Source organism: Salvia miltiorrhiza, chromosome 8 (assembly GCF_028751815.1).
Source record: "Salvia miltiorrhiza cultivar Shanhuang (shh) chromosome 8, IMPLAD_Smil_shh, whole genome shotgun sequence".
In the NCBI taxonomy this organism is placed as follows: domain Eukaryota; kingdom Viridiplantae; phylum Streptophyta; class Magnoliopsida; order Lamiales; family Lamiaceae; genus Salvia; species Salvia miltiorrhiza.
Window position 1 is genome coordinate 52,314,447 of NC_080394.1, and position 9,709 is coordinate 52,324,155.

At 38.7% G+C, this 9,709-nt stretch overlaps 1 long non-coding RNA gene across 1 annotated transcript; it reads left to right on the top strand.

Moving 5' to 3' along the window:
- The first annotated feature begins 4,445 nt into the window (after positions 1-4,445).
- On the top strand, positions 4,446-5,218 carry LOC130999002 (uncharacterized). Its single transcript, XR_009093374.1, has 2 exons — positions 4,446-4,718; positions 5,070-5,218. It is a non-coding gene; the product is annotated as an uncharacterized LOC130999002 (long non-coding RNA).
- Positions 5,219-9,709: the final 4,491 nt, after the last annotated feature.

The following is a 9,709-nucleotide window of genomic DNA, read 5'->3' on the forward strand; positions in this document are numbered from 1 at the left end:
TGAAGCACTTGTTTCTGCAACTCAACCAACTCCATGAACCTTTCAGCTACTTCGTCGGAATCGGGCGAAGAATCATGTTCGGGTGACGACATTTTTGGAAGAACGAAGATGATATTTTGCAAGAAAAATTGTAGGAGGAAGAAGGAGTGAGTTGTGATGAATGAAGAGTGAGTTGTGATGAATGAGGGAGGGAGAAGTATTATTTATAGAGTGAAAAGAAGAGAAAAAAAAAATGGGCTCAAACGACTAAAAGAGCAGTTTCAAAAAAAAAAAAACAAAAATATTCAAAAAAGTCGTTGGAATTTTTTATTTTTTTATTTGAGGCGTGTGCACAGCACGCGCCGCTCGAGTGCTACACGAGCACTCGAGTTAGGATTTATTAGTCTCTAATTAGAGATTATTAATATTCAGTGAAAATTTAATTAAAACGAATACACCGTACATTTGAATATACAGTGTACATGTGTTTTGGGATCGTATTACTCACGTGTCGCCACCAAGAATCGCCTTGCCCATTTATGACGCCTTGTCCATTTCCCACCCACCACAGAAAGCCCTTCAACTTGATGGAAGAAAATCCATTCACCAACATCCTCATTTCCCCAAGCTTTTCTTGGATGTGCAACAATGCTTCCCAATATCTGTCAAATAAATTTGTATCATCAATCTTCTCAAAAGGTCTTTTTTGATTGTGAATTCACAACCACTCGAATTCACAACCAAAATTTAATTCACAATCACAATTTGTTTTGGTTGTGAATTCAAGTAACTATAATTTATTTTGATTGTGAATTCAAGAATATTAAGTTGTGAATTCATCGAGATGATTGTGAATTCAAGAACATTAAATTGTGAAATTTAGTTTTTAAAGTTTGAATTCACAACTAAAACTATAATTTATTTTGGTTGTAAATTCGAGTTTTAGTTGTGAATTCATAGATCTCGTTGTGAATTCAAGAATATTAAGTTGTGAATTCATTGAGTTGGTTGTGAATTCAAGAAAATTAGGTTGTGAATTCATAAATATGGTTGTGAATTCAAGAATATTAAGTTGTGAATTCATAAATCTGGTTGTAAATTTAAGACCATTAAGTTGTGAATTCATAGATCTGATTGTAAATTCAAGAACATTAATAAATTATCCAAAATCTCTTTCTCTTTAATCAATCAAATCTCTCCAATAAAAATCACAAATTCAGTTGCGCATAAAAATACATTTCCGCACAAGCCTAAGTGAAGATAAATTGTTCCAACTGCAGCATTGAATTTTCCTAAATGGACTATCTCTTATTCTTTCACCTTAGATTACTACAGTAGCAGAAAACGAAGGGTTAGAACAATAGCATCCATAATTAAAGCCATCAGGCTGCCCAACACCTATCTCTCTCTTTCTCTTGGTAATTGGTGGTGGGACTAGCAAGAGAGGAAAAGAAAATCAAAAAAACTATGCGTGCTTCACATCACAAAATCCAAATAACAAGACGACCTGCCGGATTTACTGAAGTCAACGGAGCGCCACGGCAGTCGGAGGCGCGGAGACGAACGGTGAAGGAGAGGTAATCGACGAAGGAGGAGCTGGCGGTGAGAAAAATGCCGTAGGAGAAAGAGAAGCCGATGAGGATGCAGGAGCCGCCGCCGCCATTTCAAGCACTCCAGATCTCCGGCGATCGACGGCAATGTGAGATAGAAGTCAATGTGCTTCTGGGAATCAACTCTCACAAGGAAAGATGGAACATTCACAACTTGTCTCCCAACCTTGGAGAAGTACATAATTTAGTCTACAATCATCATATAAAATTCAAGATAGCAACACTGGGGAAGTATATAATTTAGTCTACAATCATCATAAAAATTCAAGCTGTCTACTGACCCTATACTGGAGAAGTATATAATTTTGTATACAATCATCATATAGAATTCAAGACAACAACAATGGAGAAGTATATAATTTAGTCTACAATCATCAGATAAAATTAGCAAGTATAATCTATCATTAATAATTGATAGCAAGGGATCATCATCATATAAAACTGATAGCAAGGGATTATCTATCATTAATAATTGATAGCAAGGGATCATATATCATTAATACCTAATGTGTCTTTGCCTGATCAGCACTCTAGCATGGTGAATAGACTTGGCCATGCCAGCCTTGAACACTAAAGTTTGGAGGTGACGCTCGAGGAAGTTCTCCACAGTGAGGGACAGGACATAATCGAGCTTGTTATGTCAGAGGCGGGGAAAGCAACAAGCAGTGCATAGAAAGCAAGGCCACTATGAATGAGCATTCCCACCAAATGCCGCAGCCACAACTCATTATCTTCCACAGAATATGCGGTGATGGTGTCGCGGCCACCTAAACGCACAAGAAAGAATTGAGCCCACAACAAATTCAATTCAATTCCGGCCTTATCATTCATACTCTTCTCGCATGCATCAAGAGTGTTCTTGGTGATGATGCCAAGGGAAACCACTGCCACCCAATCTGCCAATACGTACGCACACCAAATAATGATTCTTATCCAAACCTTGCATACATACTTCCTGCGATTGCCCAACACCACCAGTAAAATTTGCAATGCCATGCTCAGGATAACGAACATCCTCACTTGCCATTCATTCAAGAATTTTACCCAACCTACTAGGAATACTTCCACAACTTCTCCCCTGCCACCAACAACTAGTCATTTTAGCCAAACATAAAATCAGCTTCAATTTCAATCACTTCATCAACAATGCACTAATATTGTCACAGCCCGACCTAAGTTTGTGAATAGTTAAGTCGGGAAAAAGTGTGACTGAAAACAAAGTAAGAAAAAGAAAAAGAAAATAGATCTCAATAAAAATCACTAACCTGCTTAAACAATAATTTACCAAAATATTTGGCAATCATAAAAAATCTTTTCAAAAACTCAAAAGCAGACAACTCACAATACATAACGACAAGTTGTCTAAGTATCAAGTGACATAATTCTGTAAGCTATTAGTTTGAAATCTTTGCAACAAACCAATAAAGTAAAACGCACTAAGCGTTGCAGCGGAATAGCTTAAGTGGATTACATGTATGAAGACATGGAATCCTGAGCCTAATTTAGTACTTATATATCAAAAACTTTGCTCTGCTGACATCCATCTGCATCACAGCTAAACCTGCACATTTAGAAAACATATACATGGCTGAGTACTAAAAACATACTCAATGGTCACATGCCGAAATAACTTTAAAGCTTGCTCTTAGAGCTATATATTGAAGTTGCCATCTCAACCATCACACAGGAGTTTTATTTAAATAACCTGTGCATGCAAAACTGTAAAACTTCCATGTAATTATCATAAACTTCATATACGTCTGCAGACATACTTCTTTGTACTCTACCATATCTGCAATGATAACTGTGTGCCGAGAAGGTGGCCACCTTCTACGGTCACTGACCGGCCGATACGCTAACCGGCTCAAGGTCCTAGACCGGCCGATACGCTAAACCAGCTCACGGACCTAGACCGGCCGATACTCTAAACCGGCTCACGGTCCTAGGCCGGCCGATATGCTAGATCGGCTCACGGTCCCTTGTGTACACTAATCCTGTCTAACATCTGGATAGAACATGATCCGAATTCGATTAACTTCTGGTGCCAGATATGTATCATACAAGCTCATAAATTTTTGGCAAGTCAATAACTTTAATATAACATCATTCATATAATAACATAATTAAATAGTGCGCACTTCAAATTTCGAGTTTAGAAAGCCCACCTGATCGTGGTCTGACGACATTAGTAATTCTGAACTATTGCTTTACCCTTGCTTATATCCGACCTTCAGTATAAAAACTAACTAATAAATAATGAGGAAAATGATGTGGACTGATTTAGACAATACTTATGTTGGTTTTAAGGTGATGGTTCTATTGAAAATTATGGTATGAAGACTAGTTGATATTTGGCAAACTTACCAACAAATACCAACATAAACTTAAACTGCAATACTCATAACTCTAGCGTTAATCATAACTCTACTCATTCTAATTTAATAAATAGCTATTAACTGGAAATAATATAAATCTATTTTTCTCTTCTTTCAAGAATTTGATTCTATAATAATCTAGTGTCTAATTTATGCATAATTACATAGAGTAGTAGCATAATTTAATTATATGTCTAGGCCATTTAATAAATCAAGCCAATTATTAGCAAATACCTAATAATCCTTTATACATATTTATAGGCTTAAATTAAAATAAACTCATCTCAATTAAATGAATTAAGGACCCAAACCAATAATTAAGTCCATAATCTAATTTATTACTAAGGTCCAATAGTAATTACTGGCCCAAGTATTTTCTAAGCCCAATCAATTATTAATCAGATTAAAATTATCAATATCTAAATCAAGAATCCCTTTGTAAATTAAAGAAATCAAATGCAGATCTCCCCCCCCCCCCCCCCTTCCTCTGCTCACACACGGTTCTCTCTCTCACTTCTCTCACATGCGTCTCTCCTCTCCCTCTCGGCCGGCGAAGTCGCCGGTTTTCGCCGCCTCCGGCGCGGCGGGGCCGGTGCCACTTCTTCACCCTCCTTTTCTTCCCCATTTCATCTCCTAAATCTAAAATCCCAGAATTAAAATAGATCTAGGGATTCCTATTTTCAATTCACGTTCTCCGGTGAGTTCCGCCACTGCCGCCGCCGTCTCCATCACACCACCGCTACCTCCGTCTCAGGTAAACCCCTTATTTCTTTCTTTCTCTCTGCGACTCTCTCCTTTCTCTCCCTCTATGTCGCTCTGCTTTCTCTCCTGTCCACCTCTCTCTCTTTGTGTCTCAGTCTATTTCCCTCTCCCTCGCCCAAACTCTCACTCTTCTCTGCTACTGGCGGCCACTGCAGACCGCCTAGCGTGGGCAGTGCCGGCGGTCGCTGCCGCCAATCGTGCCTTCGCCGCGGTTGCTGCTGCCATCCCTTCCGCTGTTCTAATTATTTCCTTCTTCTTTTCTCTTTTTCTTTATTTTCTATTTCAATAACCTATTTCAGTTCTAATACCTCAAACTAATAAATCCCTAATTTTTCTATTTCAGGAGTCCATGATTCAGGGTGTCTCTCGGAGTGGCTACTGCTCAAGATCCGATTTTTATATGTGATTATAGCTATTATTCATCACTGTTCTTGGTTACTACCTTTATCATGTAAAGTTAACTGAATTGAAAAGAAAGACTACCTTCTTTGATGTCTGCTGTGGATGTGTGTAATTTTGTGTGTTGGATGGATGTTTACTAGCAGTTAAGATTTTGCAGAATGAAGAAAATGGTTCAACGCATGACGGATGAAGCTTATACCGACTTGAGTCGGTTTGTGTGAGCAGCTGCGTAAAAGCTAAATGCTACGTGTATGAAGAATAACTAATCTGGATTAGAAGTTTAATCTGAATAATTTAACTTACGCTAATAAGGTTGACTAACCTGCTTAAGGAAAGAATGTTGGGTTTGGGCTTCCTCATCATTTCTTAATATGCTTAGCCCAACCAAATAGCTATTGTTTTTATACTTAAAAACTGAATTCATATACACAAATATACACAAATTGGGCTCTGGCTTTATTGGGCTTTTTGCATAAAATCCTATCAACCTTAAAATCATGAAATACTCGGGCTTCTATGATTTTAAAAATCTCGATATAATCTGCTCGTTAAATAACTAAGTTCAGGTTTTACATAAAAATTGAGACTTCTCTTTCTTCTTTAAAATCATAGAAAACAATATTAATAATATATATACTGCAGTGAAAATGCTGGGTGTTACAAATATGTTTGCACATGTTAGGCCAACAATGCTAATTCAACATTTACAACACCAATCAACAACTTACATCAGCCAAAACAAGTGTTGTGTAGGCGGCGTGCCACGCCTTTGGGCAGTTCTTCCATGCCCAATGCATGCAGTCTAAGCTCCCGAGCATCCCGGGAAAACCATGTCGCGCCTCGTGCATATGAAGTAGGCGTTGCACGTCAGTTGGCGTTGGACGGCGCAGGTAATAGGCTCCAAAAGCCCGTATGACCACCTTGCAGAACTTCTTGAGACATACATGCCCGGTTGAGTCCGCCACTTTGAGATACACATCGAAAACATCCGCACTAACCCCAGTGGCTAATTGGCGGATAGCCGACGTGCATTTCTGTAAAGGAGAAAGAGAATCTCGACCGAGTGCATCAGTGCTCATATGGAAGAAAATATCTTCACCTTGAACAGCCTCGACGATGCGCAAGAACAGCTCCTTCTGCATGCGAAAACGACGCCGGAAAAAAGTAGGGTCGTACGTTGGATTGTCGATGAAGTAGTCTTGCATAAGACGTACATGGGCCTCTTCACGATCACGGTTGGATTGTCGATGAAGTAGTCTTGCATAAGACGTACATGGGCCTCTTCACGATCACGGTGGACGTATGATCGGGGACGTTTGACACGCGCCGGCTCTGGCGCCGGTTGGGGGCAGTATGATTGAAGCACTTGTTTCTGCAACTCAACCAACTCCATGAACCTTTCAGCTACTTTGTCGGAATCGGGCGAAGAATCATGTTCGGGTGACGACATTTTTGGAAGAACGAAGATGATGTTTTGCAAGAAAAATTGTAGGAGGAAGAAGGAGTGAGTTGTGATGAATGAAGAGTGAGTTGTGATGAATGAGGGAGGGAGAAGTATTATTTATAGAGTGAAAAGAAGAGAAAAAAAAAATTGGGCTCAAACGACTAAAAGAGCAGTTGCAAAAAAAAAAAAATCAAAAATATTCAAAAAAGTCGTTGGAATTTTTTATTTGTTTTATTTGAGGCGTGTGCACAGCACGCGCCGCTCGAGTGCTACACGAGCACTCGAGTTAGGATTTATTAGTCTCTAATTAGAGATTATTAATATTCAGTGAAAATTTAATTAAAACGAATACACCGTACATTTGAATATACAGTGTACATGTGTTTTGGGATCGTATTACTCACGTGTCGCCACCAAGAATCGCCTTGCCCATTTATGACGCCTTGTCCATTTCCCACCCACCACAGAAAGCCCTTCAACTTGATGGAAGAAAATCCATTCACCAACATCCTCATTTCCCCAAGCTTCTCTTGGATGTGCAACAATGCTTCCCAATATCTGTCAAATAAATTTGTATCATCAATCTTCTCAAAAGGTCTTTTTTGATTGTGAATTCACAACCAAAATTTAATTCACAATCACAATTTGTTTTGGTTGTGAATTCAAGTAACTATAATTTATTTTGATTGTGAATTCAAGAATATTAAGTTGTGAATTCATCGAGATGATTGTGAATTCAAGAACATTAAATTGCGAATTTTAGTTTTTAAAGTTTGAATTCACAACTAAAACTATAATTTATTTTGGTTGTAAATTCGAGTTTTAGTTGTGAATTCAAGAATATTAAGTTGTGAATTCATTGAGTTGGTTGTGAATTCAAGAAAATTAGGTTGTGAATTCATAAATATGGTTGTGAATTCTTGTGAATTCATAAATCTGGTTGTAAATTTAAGACCATTAAGTTGTGAATTCATAGATCTGATTGTAAATTCAAGAACATTAATAAATTATCCAAAATCTCTTTCTCTTTAATCAATCAAATCTCTCCAATAAAAATCACAAATTCAGTTGCGCATAAAAATACATTTCCGCACAAGCCTAAGTGAAGATAAATTGTTCCAACTGCAGCATTGAATTTTCCTAAATGGACTATCTCTTATTCTTTCACCTTAGATTACTACAGTAGCAGAAAACGAAGGGTTAGAACAATAGCATCCATAATTAAAGCCATCAGGCTGCCCAACACCTATCTCTCTCTTCCTCTTGGTAATTGGTGGTGGGACTAGCAAGAGAGGAAAAGAAAATCAAAAAAACTATGCGTGCTTCACATCACAAAATCCAAATAACAAGACGACCTGCCGGATTTACTGAAGTCAACGTAGCGCCACGACAGTCGGAGGTGCGGAGACGAACGGTGAAGGAGAGGTAATCGACGAAGGAGGAGCTAGCGGTGAGAAAAAGGCCGTAGGAGAAGGAGAAGCCGATGAGGATGCAGGAGCCGCCGCCGCCATTTCAAGCACTCCAGATCTCCGGCGATCGACGGCAATGTGAGAGAGAAGTCAATGTGCTACTGGGAATCAACTCTCACAAGGAAAGATGGAACATTCACAACTTGTCTCCCAACCTTGGAGAAGTACATAATTTAGTCTACAATCATCATATAAAATTCAAGATAGCAACACTGGGGAAGTATATAATTTAGTCTACAATCATCATAAAAATTCAAGCTGTCTACTGACCCTATACTGGAGAAGTATATAATTTTGTATACAATCATCATATAGAATTCAAGACAACAACAATGGAGAAGTATATAATTTAGTCTACAATCATCAGATAAAATTAGCAAGTATCATCTATCATTAATAATTGATAGCAAGGGATCATCATCATATAAAACTGATAGCAAGGGATTATCTATCATTAATAATTGATAGCAAGGGATCATATATCATTAATACCTAATGTGTCTTTGCCTGATCAGCACTCTAGCATGGTGAATAGACTTGGCCATGCCAGCCTTGAACACTAAAGTTTGGAGGCGACGCTCGAGGAAGTTCTCCACAGTGAGGGACAGGACATAATCGAGCTTGTTATGTCAGAGGCGGGAAAAGCAACAAGCAGTGCATAGAAAGCAAGGCCACTATGAATGAGCATTCCCACCAAATGCCGCAGCCACAACTCATTATCTTCCACAGAATATGCGGTGATGGTGTCGCGGCCACCTAAACGCACAAGAAAGAATTGAGCCCACAACAAATTCAATTCAATTCCGGCCTTATCATTCATACTCTTCTCGCATGCATCAAGAGTGTTCTTGGTGATGATGCCAAGGGAAACCACTGCCACCCAATCTGCCAATACGTACGCACACCAAATAATGATTCTTATCCAAACCTTGCATACATACTTCCTGCGATTGCCCAACACCACCAGTAAAATTTGCAATGCCAGGCTCAGGATAACGAACATCCTCACTTGCCATTCATTCAAGAATTTTACCCAACCTACTAGGAATACTTCCACAACTTCTCCCCTGCCACCAACAACTAGTCATTTTAGCCAAACATAAAATCAGCTTCAATTTCAATCACTTCATCAACAATGCACTAATATGTTTGCACATGTTAGGCCAACAATGCTAATTCAACATTTACAACACCAATCAACAACTTACATCAGCCAAAACAAGTGTTCTGTAGTTTGGATGATTTCAACTTTTTGGGGAAATTCTCATCCCTTTGTAATACCTGCATGAAGGACATAATCGAGCTTGTTCTGGCTCTCATCCAACAGACCATACCTGTTCATCCTCCCCCCTCGAAAATACGACGAGGATCCTTTTCATCAAGGGTCAAAAGATTTCTAGCATTATTCCTAATGCGGCTCAAGGCATACTGAACCCTCCATAGCTCTCTTTTGCACCTCAAACCATACTCTCCAACAAGCTTTAGCTCAGCATCGAGTCGCTCCTTCTCATAAGGACGACGAGGCTTCTTGAATGTCTTCCCATCTGTAAGATGGACATGTTAACAAAGTTTTGCATAATCTCATTCATATGTCTGAATCTTTTCCATATTACATCGACAATTAATTCGACTAATGCTCGTCTAATTGCAAAATACAGATTTTGGATT